Source organism: Carlito syrichta, unplaced genomic scaffold, assembly GCF_000164805.1.
Source record: "Carlito syrichta isolate Samal-C Ts95f unplaced genomic scaffold, Tarsius_syrichta-2.0.1 Scaffold261759, whole genome shotgun sequence".
Taxonomy (NCBI): domain Eukaryota; kingdom Metazoa; phylum Chordata; class Mammalia; order Primates; family Tarsiidae; genus Carlito; species Carlito syrichta.
Window position 1 is genome coordinate 2,197 of NW_007205855.1, and position 10,901 is coordinate 13,097.

Sequence of the window (10,901 nt, forward strand, 5' to 3'; positions counted from 1 at the left end):
GGGAAAGATATTCATTTGTCTGTTGTTTTGAGGATCAAATGACACAATGCATTTAAAAAATACAGATTACTATTGACATATTACTATTATATTCAGGAAGGAACTTAGCAGGGGTAAACTTTTTTTTAATTCAGGAGGGGTAAACTTTTTGTTTTCAGATACTCAACTCAAATCAACATAATAAAAATGTGGGTCACAGTGACATTTCTTTCATTGTTTAACAATAAATCTATTGACCCCAAAAATCACCAGAGATGTAAGAAGCTGGAAATGTAAGAAAAAACTTTTAAGTCTTAACACCATTTTTTTCGCAGTTTGTTAAAAGGGCAGCAGTCTAACTTTCATGAATTCCAAACCTGGAAATTATAATATTAATAATACGTAAGGATCAGCTGTTCAGCTATTTGCATACACGTAGTGTTTTATTCTTCAGAATGATTCCAAACAATTTCAAAATAATTAGTCTTAGGGTATGGCATTACATTTTTCTATGGTCATGGCTCTTTGGTCTTGCATTGTTTAAGGTTTGGCAGGTGGCCAAAGGTTGTGTAAAGTTACATGTCCATTATTGGTTGTGCATCAGAAGAGGTTGACTGAGTGCCCTTTCAACAATGCACTGGGATCCCACGCAGCCCAGCCTCAGCAGGGTTCCGAGAGTCCAGCATACCAGAGTAGTTCGAGTGTGTGTGCAAGTGTGTGAATGTGAGTGTACAGTACAGAGCGGTTGAGTGGTCACGTGGACTCGTGCACAACAAGTTACAAAGGCCTCCGTGTCTGTGCTCTTCAGCCAAGGCAGTGCAGAGGGAAACAGCAGGCCCAGCCTGCACTGGGTGGACAGCGCCCCATGCTTTTGGGGAGGAGGCGGAAATGGAGGGTGATGTGGAATGTCCCTTGACGGTTTAGGGTGTCACCAGGGCAAGGATCAGTGGGGAGTTTACGCGCCGGATTTTACATGTGGCCTTCCATTTTCCGTGATATTGAATTGTATTGTTAGCGGGCGGAGCTGAACATCTCCTGAGCTGTCTGAGTGGTGGTTAGGGATCCCTTTCTGCTGCTGCCCCACCAACTCCACTCCACTGCCTCGTTGTTTCCTCCAGCCCAATGGCGACACCACCCATGCCCCCCCACCTCTGCAAAGTGTGTTCTGGACACAGGGTCACTGGGTCATTGGACCCGAGAGGAACACAAAGCAACACCTGGAATTCACCACGTCGTCATCAGAAGCATCAGTGTGATGCAAAAATAAAAGACAAGATGAAGAACGATCACACCTGGGTGGACGCTGCCTTTCTGGTAGGTAGCTCCCCCAACCCAGCAACCACACTGTCTACAGGATCCACTGCTCTCCTGGCAGCTGCCTATGGCACCAGAGATGACAACTTCCTTCCCCAGCTACCACTTGCTCGCCATGCTCTTGCTCTTTCTAATTCTGTGGGAGTGTGTTCGTCCCTGACCCGTGTGTTTGTGTGTGTGTGTGTGTGTGTGTGTGTGTGCGCATGCACGGAGGTGTCGTAGCGACACTCTCCGTGAGCCCACACCAGGATTCCCCTGGAAACTTCTCCCAGGACTGTGCTCAATGGGCTTGGCAGTGAGTCTCCAGTGTGAAGCTCTTGGGGTCTCTTCCCTCCAGTCTCTGCTGCTCAGGAGACCTGGGTGTAGCAATTACCGTGCACTTCCCACTCCTCCACTCCTCGAATTTTTAAATAGCTCTGCGTACTGTCTTTGTGTATGTTTGGCACTTCTGAGTCAAACATTCTATGTGAGTTTGCATGGCGTGTCCGACAGGGATTTGGGGTAAGGGGGGTATTCATGTGGGACTAGGTGTCTGCCTGTCTGTTTGTCTCGTCTTGTGTATGATGGATGCACACTGATATATGCCTGTTTTGGTGTGGATCTTATGCTGTTGTCTGCAGGCATTGTTCTCGGCTCAATGGTGGTGTGTACATTCCTCATACATGTGTGCAATTCCTACAGCATGTCTTTCGGGTGTGTTTGTGTGTGTGTGTGTGTGTTTGTGTGTGTGTGTCGGTGTGTGTGGGATGTTGTGACAGTGTCATTTGATTGCAGCGGGAAGATGAGAAGAGAGTACAGCTAGCTAGTATTGTTGGCTTCCTGGGTAGTGCTACTTCACTACTTTTACTTTTCTTAAACCTTTGAAGCTTCCGATTTTCATGGAAAAATGTCTCTAGAGTAATGCTGGGTGGCAGAAGGTTGTAAGCAGCTTTCATGTGATGCAGGTATATGTGTGGATAATTCTTTTGTTTTCCATTTTCTTCCTTTAAAGGACAGCTGCAAATGGATTTTTAAAAAAGGATATATCCATATAGTATGCCTCGGGAATGCAAAACATTCTATTTGGAGGTAGGTCTTTCAGGGTTTTGGTTGCAATAATTAAATATTTATTCACCAACTTACTCTCTGTTGTAAATTGGCCAAAGGAAACCTGACTGTGGACTCTGATTCTTCCTAGAGACTGCGTAGGTCTCAGGCTATTCAAAGAATTACCCAAACATGGATATCAGACCAAATCATAACATTTATATCAACAATATGAATGACAAAATTAAAAAAGAAGAATTGAAGAGCTCCCTCTATGCCCTGTTTACCCAGTTTGGCCATGTGGTGGATATTGTGGCTTTAAAGACCATGAAGATAAGGGGCAGGCCTTTGTCATATTTAAGGAACTGGGCTCATCCACAAATGCTTTGAGGCAGTTACAAGGATTTCCATTTTATGGTAAACCAATGCGAATTCAGTATGCAAAAACAGATTCTGATATAATATCTAAAATGCTGGGCACTTTTGATGACACAGAAAAGAAAAAAGCTAAAACTGTGGAACAGATTGCAACAACTGCAAACAAAAATCCTGGCCAGGGAATGCCAAATTCAGCTAATACCCAAGGAAATACAAAACCAAATCCCCAAGTTCCCTGATTACCCTCCAAACTATATTTTATTCCTTAATAACTTACTAGAAGGGACTAATGAGATGATGTTATCCATGCTGCTTAATCAGTTCCCTGGTTTCAAGGAAGTACATTAGGTACCTGGGAGGCATGACATTGCCTTTGCTGAATTTGAAAATGATGAAAAGGCTGGTACTGCCAGGGATGCTTTACAAGGATTCAAAATCACACAATCCCATGCCATGAAGATCACCTATGCCAAGAAATAACATCTGGGACAGTAATCTTTAAAGGACTTGGTATCATTTACAGTGTTTGTTTTGATAACATTCGGTCGGGTCATTTTAATAGTTGGAGATAGAGGGGAGTGAAAGTGAAATTTTTCTGAAGGACATACATTATCTAGCATTTCTTTACCTGTAGTGAACTATGAAATACGAAGGCCTTAATTTTGTACAATAAACTATTATCTGTTAAAAAAAAAAAAGGAAACCTGACTGCACAGAGAGAGGGTGTGTGGTTGAGTGTAGAAGGGGGGACCAGGATGTGTTTTGGTTTTCACTATGTAAAGATTGCAATACTGTAAGTGTAGTCATTTCTAAAAGCATTGGAGTAACTACATTATGCTCAAGCAGAACATTTGTCAAAAGTGATCATCAAAGTTTGCCCAAAGGGTCCTGCTCTGGTATGTGTCTGAATTCTAGGCAAGGGTTTTAGATAATTGGCCTTACTAACCAGCGAAGAAATGACAAAAAGCCTTTTTAATTGCAATGGAGTAAATGATAGCTGGAGTGGCCAGGCCCCTTTATATCATCTCTTCATTTCATAGTGGGATGTTATCATTTTTCACCTTATCTATGATCCTGTTAATCACTGAATTTCACCTTCTGTGGATGAATGAGCATTTGATAGAGATTCTCCAATGACCTGCCTCTGGGAGAGGAAATTTGTTGTGGAGAATGTGTGAGAAGTAAGCAGTAAGTGTTAAGCAAAGGTCAGATTGATGTTATCAATGAGGCTTCCCTGGAGTGGAGTACATTATTCCTTGTTTGTATGGCTATTAATCTGGAATTGTGTGGGGGTGTGCAAGTCTTCTGAAATGCATTACACAGGCTCCTTAGAGTCCAAATCAGGTACGATGATAGAGTTTCAGTGTATATTTTATACCAGGGAACAACGCATTGATTTATAAATATTTTACCATAATGATTCATGAATTGCCATATCGGCTAGCAGAAATTTTTGGATAAATAACATCATCCTGATGGAATTGAAATACAGCTCTGTACACCTTCAGTGTATATTAATAATCTTTAAAGTACTAAGTTTCTGGTGATCTCATATTTTTATCTAATCAGGATATATCTCTGTTGATATAATTTGAAATTTCTAAGGCAGTCTCTTTTGTTAATGTTTAATTATTCTGTTTTGAAGTTCATTTGATGGGAAAAGTCACAGAAGATATCATCAACCCAAAAGAATAAATGGTAGCCCAGTTGTCTCTATTTCCACCACAAAAATTGAAAGAGAAGTTATGGTAATTTTTCAAATTGATTCAAGTTACTTTTTCCCAGGTAATTGTGCAGAAATGTACGTGTTAAAAAGTGTCAGTTGATATGAAAGAGTAAACAAAATAGCAAATAATTATGCTGTGAATAGCATTTTAACTTTTCATTAGATGTAAGTGTTCATTTCTTAGACATGAATATTTATTTTAAGCAGGCAGAGTGGCAAAATATCAACAACATGAGATTAGGGTCTATAGACCAGCGGAGTTCTTCAAACAGATTTAGCAATATACCTTGAACACATTGTCATTTTTTTAAGCTACAGTATCTCATTTCTGCAGTTGAGGGAAAGATACTCATTTATGTATTATTTTGAGGATAAAATGACACAATGCATTGAAAAAACACAGAGTACTATTGACATATAATTATTATATTCAGGGAAGTAACTTAGATGAATAATCCAGCAGGGGTGAACTTTTTGTTTTTAGATACTCAACTCAAATCAACATAATGAAAGTGTGGGTCACAGTGACATTTCTTTCGTTGCTTAACAATAAATCTATGGACCTAAACAATCACTAGAGATGTAAGAAGTTGGAAAGGTAACAGAAAATTCTTAAGTCTTAACACCATTTTTTTCGCAGTTTGTTAATAAGGACAGCAGTCTAACTTTCATGAATTCCAAACCTGGAAATTGTAATATTAAAAATACGTAAGGATCAACTGTTCAGCTATTTGCATACGTGTAATGCATTATTTTTCAAAATGATTCCACCCAATTTAAAAATAATTAGTGTTAGGGTATGGCATTGCATTTTTCTATGGTCATGGCTCTTTGGTCTTACATTGTTTAAGGTTTGGCAGGTGGTCAAAGTTGTGTAAAGTTGCATGTCCATTATTGGTTGTGCATCAGAAGAGGCTGGCCGAGTGCCCTTTCAGCAATACACTGGGATCCCACCCAGCCCAGCCTCAGCAGGGTTCTGAGAGTCCAGTGAGCAGAGTAGTTCGAGTGTGTGTGCAAGTGTGTGAATGTGAGTGTACAGTACAGAGTGGTTGAGTTGTCACGTGGGCTCAAGCACAAGTTACAAATGCCTCCATGTCTGCACTCTTCAGCCAAGGCAGGACAGAGGGAAACAGCAGGCCCCGCCTGCACTGGGTGGACAGGATCCCATGCATTTGGGGGAGGAGGCGGCATTGGAGGGTGATGTGAAATGTCTCTTGACGGTTTAGGGCGTGGCCAGGGCAAGGGTCAGCGGGGAGTTTGCGCGCACGATTTTACATGAGGCCGTCCATTTTCCGTTATATTAAATTGTATTGTGAGGGGGGCCGATCTCCGCATCTCCTGAGCTGTCTGAGTGGTGGCCAGGGATCCCATTCTGCTGTTGCCCCCTCCAGCTCCACTCCACTGCCCGGTTGTTTCCTCCAGCTCAATGGCGACAACATCCGTGCCCTCCACCCACCTCCGAAAAGGGAATGCGGACACAGAGTCACTGGGTCATTGGGCCTGAGTGGAACACAAAGCAACCCCTGGAATTCGCCAGGTCGTCATCAGAAGCATCAATGAGATGCAAAAATGAAAGACAAGATGAAGAACGATCACACCTGGTTGGACGCTGCCTTTCTGGTAGGTAGCTCCCCCAACCCAGCAACCACACTGTCTGCAGTCTCCACTGCTCTCCTGGCAGCAGCCTATGGCGCCAGAGATGACAACTTCCTTCCCCAGCTACTGCTTGCTCGCCATGCTCTTGCTGGTTCTCATTCGGTGGGAGTGGGTTCGCCCCTGACCCGTGTGTTTGTGTGTGTGTGTGTGTCTGTGTGTGTGTGTGAGTGCGAGTGTGTGTGTATGCCCGAGAATGCTCGGTGACATGTAGCGACTCTCTCCGTGAGCCCGCACCAGGAATCTCCGCGAAATTACTCACAGGACTGTGCTTGGTGGGCTTGGCAGTGGGTCTCTAGGGTGAAGCACTTGGTGTCTTCTCTCCAGTCTCTGCTGCTCAGGAGACCTGGGTGTAGCAAATACCATGCACTTCCCACTCCTCCTCCCCTCGAATTTTGTGAATAACTCTGGGCACTGTCTATGCGTATGTTTGGGATTTCTGAATGAAACATTGTATGTGAGTTTGTACAGCGTGTCCACACGGATTTGTGGTAGGGGATATGCATGTGGGACTGGGTGCCTGCTTCTGTTTGTCACGTCGTGTGCATGATGGGTGCACACTGATATGTGCCTTTTTTCATGTGGATCCTGCGCTGCTGTCTGTAGGCATTGTTCTCGGCTCAATGTTGATGTGTACATTCCCGCCATGTGTGTGCATTTCCTAGAGCATGTTTTTCGGGTGTGTGTGTGTGTGTGCGTGCGCGCGCGCACACGCGCTCAGGGAAATTGCGACAGTGTCACTTGATTGCAGTGGCAACATTGAAAGAGATTACAGCTAGCTGGTACTGTTGGCTTCCTGGGCAGTTCTACTTGACTACTTTTAGTTTTCTGTTTTTCTTTCTTTTTTTTTTTAGTTGGAGTCTCGCTCTGTCACCCAGACTGGAGTGCAGTGGTCACTCCTGAACACTTCATCCTCAACCTGCTTGGTTCCGGCGATCATTCAGCCTCAGCCTTCCAAGCAGCTGGAACTACAGGTACCCGCTACCACGCCTAACTCATTTTTTTTAATTGTAGAGATGAGGTCTCACCACGTTGACAGGCAGGTCTCGAACCCGCGGGCTCAGGCAATCAGCTCACCACAGCCTCCCAAAGTTCTGGGATTACAGGCTGAGCCACCGCGCCTGCTACTTTTACTTTTCTTAAACCTTTGGATTTAATCATGGAAATAATGTTTCTAGAGTAATGCTGGGTGGCAGAAGGTTGTAAGTGGCTTTCGTTCAATGCAGGCATACATGTGAATAATTCTTTTGTTTTCCATTTTCTTTCGTTAAAGGATAGCTGTAAGTGGATTTTTTAATCTATATAGTGTATCTCAGGAATGCAAAACTTTGTATTTGGAGCTCGGTCTTTCACGGTTTTGGTTGCATGAATTAAATATTTATTTACCAACTTACACTCTGTTTTAGATTGGCTAAAAGAAACCTGACTGCACACAGAGAGTGTGTGTGGCTGGGTGTGTGTGTCGGGTGGGGACCGGGATGTGTTTGGGTTTCACTTTGTAAAGACTGTTTGAGTGTAAGTGTAGTCATTTCTAAAAGCATTGGAGTAACTACATTATGCTCAAGGAGAACATTTGTCAAAAGTGATCATCAGAGTTTGCCTGAAGGGTCCTGCTCTAGTGTGTGTCTGAATTCTAGGCAAGGGTTTTAGATAATTGGACCTATTGCCCAGTGAAGAAATGACAAAAGGCCTTTTTACTTTCAATGGAGTTAATGATAGCTGGAGTGGCCAATCACCTTTACATCCTCTCTTCATTTCATCGTGGGATTACTTATCATTTCTCGCCTTATCTGTTATCCTGTTAATCACTAAATTTGTCTTTCTGAAGATGAATGAGCATGTGATAAAAATTCTCCAATGAACTGCCTCTGGGAGAGGAAACTTTGTTGTGGAGAATGTGTGAGAAGTAAGCAGTAAGTGTTAAGCAAAAGTCAGATTGATGTTATCACTGAGGTTTCCCTGGAGTGGAGACAATTACTCCTTGTTTGTTTGGCTATTAATCCGGAATTGTGTGTGGGTGTGCAAGTCTTATGAAATGATTATGCCGGCTCCTTAGAGTCCAAATCAAGTGTAATAATAGAGTTTCAGTGTATATTTTAAACCAGGGTACAACGAGTTGATTTATAAATATTTTACCATGATTCATGAATTGCCTTATCGGCCAGCCGAATTTTTTGAATAAATAACATCATCCTCATGGAATTAGTTCTCTAATCTGTCAGTATATATTAATAATCTTTAAAGTACTAAGTTTCATGTGATCTCATTTTTTATCTAATCAGGATATATCTGGATTGATATAATTTGAAATTTCTAAGGCAGCCTCTTTTTGTCAATAGTTTAATTTTCCTGTTTTAAAGTTCATTTGAGGGAAAAGACATAGAAGGTGTCATCAACCCAAGCTAATTATGTCAGCTGACTAGCCAGCTAGCCAGCCAACTACCTCCTCTGCTAGTTAAGTCAGCTAGCTATACAGCTAGCTAGTTAAGTCAGCTAGCTTGTCTGCTAGCTAGTCAATTAGCTAGGTAAGTCAGCTAGCCAGCTAACTCGCCAGTTATCCAGCTAGTTAAGTCTGCTGGCTAGACAGCTAGATAGCTTGTTTGCAAGCTAGTTATGTCAGCTAGATAGCCAGCTAGCTAATCAGCTAGCTAGTTAAGTCAGCTAGCAAATCAGCTAGTTACTTAGCTATCTATTTGGCTAGCAACTCAGGTAGCTGGTCAGCTAATTAGTGGGCTCGCTTGCTTTCCATCAGGTCAGCTAACTAGTTGGCTCCCTCACTTGCCAAATGGTTCACAAATTAGTCGACTCACTCTGCAGCCAGCAAACAAACTAACTTTTCAGCTCGCTCGCAAGCCAACAGGACAGCTAACTAGTCGCCTAGCTTGCCAGCTGACTAGTTAAGTCAGCTCAGCAGTTGGCTCACTCACCGGTCAACTAGTTAAGGCAGCTCACCCGTCGGCTCACTCGTCAGTCAATTATTTAAGTTAGCTCACCAGCGGCTCACTCCCTGGCCCACTTGTTAATTCTTCTGACCAGTCGGCTCACTTGGTAGCTGACTAAATTTTGCTGAGCAGTCAGCTCACTCACCGGTCAACAGGTTAACTCAGCTCACCAGTCGGCTCACTCACAGGCTGACTAGTTAAGTCAACTGACCAGTTGGCTCAATCAACGGCCGACTAGTAAAGTTAGTTGACCAGTCGGCTCACTCACCAGCTGACTCATTAAGTCAGCTCAACTGTCAACTCACTCGCTGGCCAACTATTTAAGTCAGACAACTAGCCAGCCAACAAGTTAAGTCAGCTAACCAATTGGCCAACTAGTCGGCTACCTTTCAGCTGACATGTTAGCTCAGCTAACTTGTCAGCCAACTAGTTAGTCCAGCTAACTAGTCGGTGAATTAGTCGGCCGACTACTTAGGTCAGCAAACCAGCAGACAACTAGTTAACCGAGCTAACTAGTGGGCCAACTCGTCATTCAACACGTTGACTCAGCTAACTAGTCGGCCGACTAGTTGTCCAACTTGTTAAGCCAGCTAACAAGTCGGCCGAGTAGTCAGTCAACGTGTTACAAGAGCTAAGTTGTCTGCCGACTCATCAGCTACAAAGTTAAGTCACCTAGCTAACTCGTTAACCAACTAGTCAAGCCAGCTAGTTAACTCGTTTCCCAACAAGTTAAAACAGTTGGCTAACTCGTTAACCAACTCATAAGTCAGCTAGCTATCTCGTTATCCAAGTAGTTAAGTCAGTTATCTAAGTCAGCTAGCTAAATAGTGAGCTAGCTAAGTCAGCTAGCTCACTAGTTAGCTAACTATTTAAGTCAGCTACTTAAGTCTACTACTTAACAAGTTAGCTAATTATTAAATCAACTAGTTATTCAGCTAGTTAAATAGTTAGCTAACTAATTCAGGTAGTGTCAGCTAGCTAACTAGTTAAGTCAGTCAGTTAAGTCAGCTAGCTAAGTCAGCTAGTTAAATCATCTTTCTAAATTAGTCAGTTGGTTAATACAGCTAGCTAGCTAGTGAGGTAATGGATTACGTCAGCAGGTTGAGTCAGGTAGTTAGCTAGTTAATGGGTTAAATCAGCTGGCTGAGTCAGCTAGCTAGCTAGTTATCAAACGAGTTGTCTCAGCTGGTTGAGTAGGCTAGCTAGCTAGTTAGCTAACGAGTTAAGTCAGCTTGCTAGCTAACGAGTTAAGTCAGATGATTAAGTCACCTAGCTAGCATGTTAGATAATGAGTAAGCTAACTAGTTAGCTAGCTTGTTAACTCAGCTAGCTTGCTTGCCAGCTAACTATTTAAGTCAGCTTGTTAGCTAGGTAGCTAGCTAGTTAGCTAAAAATTTAAGGCCTCTGGCTAGCTAGGTAGTGAGCTAGTGAAGTCAGTTGGCTAGCTAGCTGGTTAGCTGGTTAATTCAGCTAGTTATTAGATCTGGCAAACCAACTGGCAAGGTAGGTAACTAGATATTTAAGTCCACTAGATAGCTACCTGACTAGCTAGTGATGTCTGTGAGCTAAGTCAGCTGGCTAGCCAACTGGCTAGATAGTTGAGTCAGGTAGTTTAGTCAGCTGGCTATGTATGTAACTAGCTGGATAAGTCAGCTTGCTAGCCAGCAGGCTAACTGTTCAATGCACCTAGTTAATTCTGCAGGCTAGACTGCTGGCTAGGTAGGTAGCTAGCTAGTTATGTGAGCTGGATAGCCAACTTGCTACCATAAATCACCTAGTTAAGTCAACTGGCTAGCCATCTGGTTAGGTAGGTAGCCAGCTAGTTGGCTACCAGCTGACTAGCTGGTTAAATAAGTTAATTAAGTCAGCTGGCCACCAGTTGG

At 42.9% G+C, this 10,901-nt stretch overlaps 1 pseudogene; it reads left to right on the forward strand.

Annotated features, from left to right (window-relative positions):
* The first annotated feature begins 2,511 nt into the window (after window positions 1-2,511).
* Window positions 2,512-3,177, forward strand: LOC103254012 (annotated as a pseudogene).
* The last annotated feature ends 7,724 nt before the right edge of the window (window positions 3,178-10,901 follow it).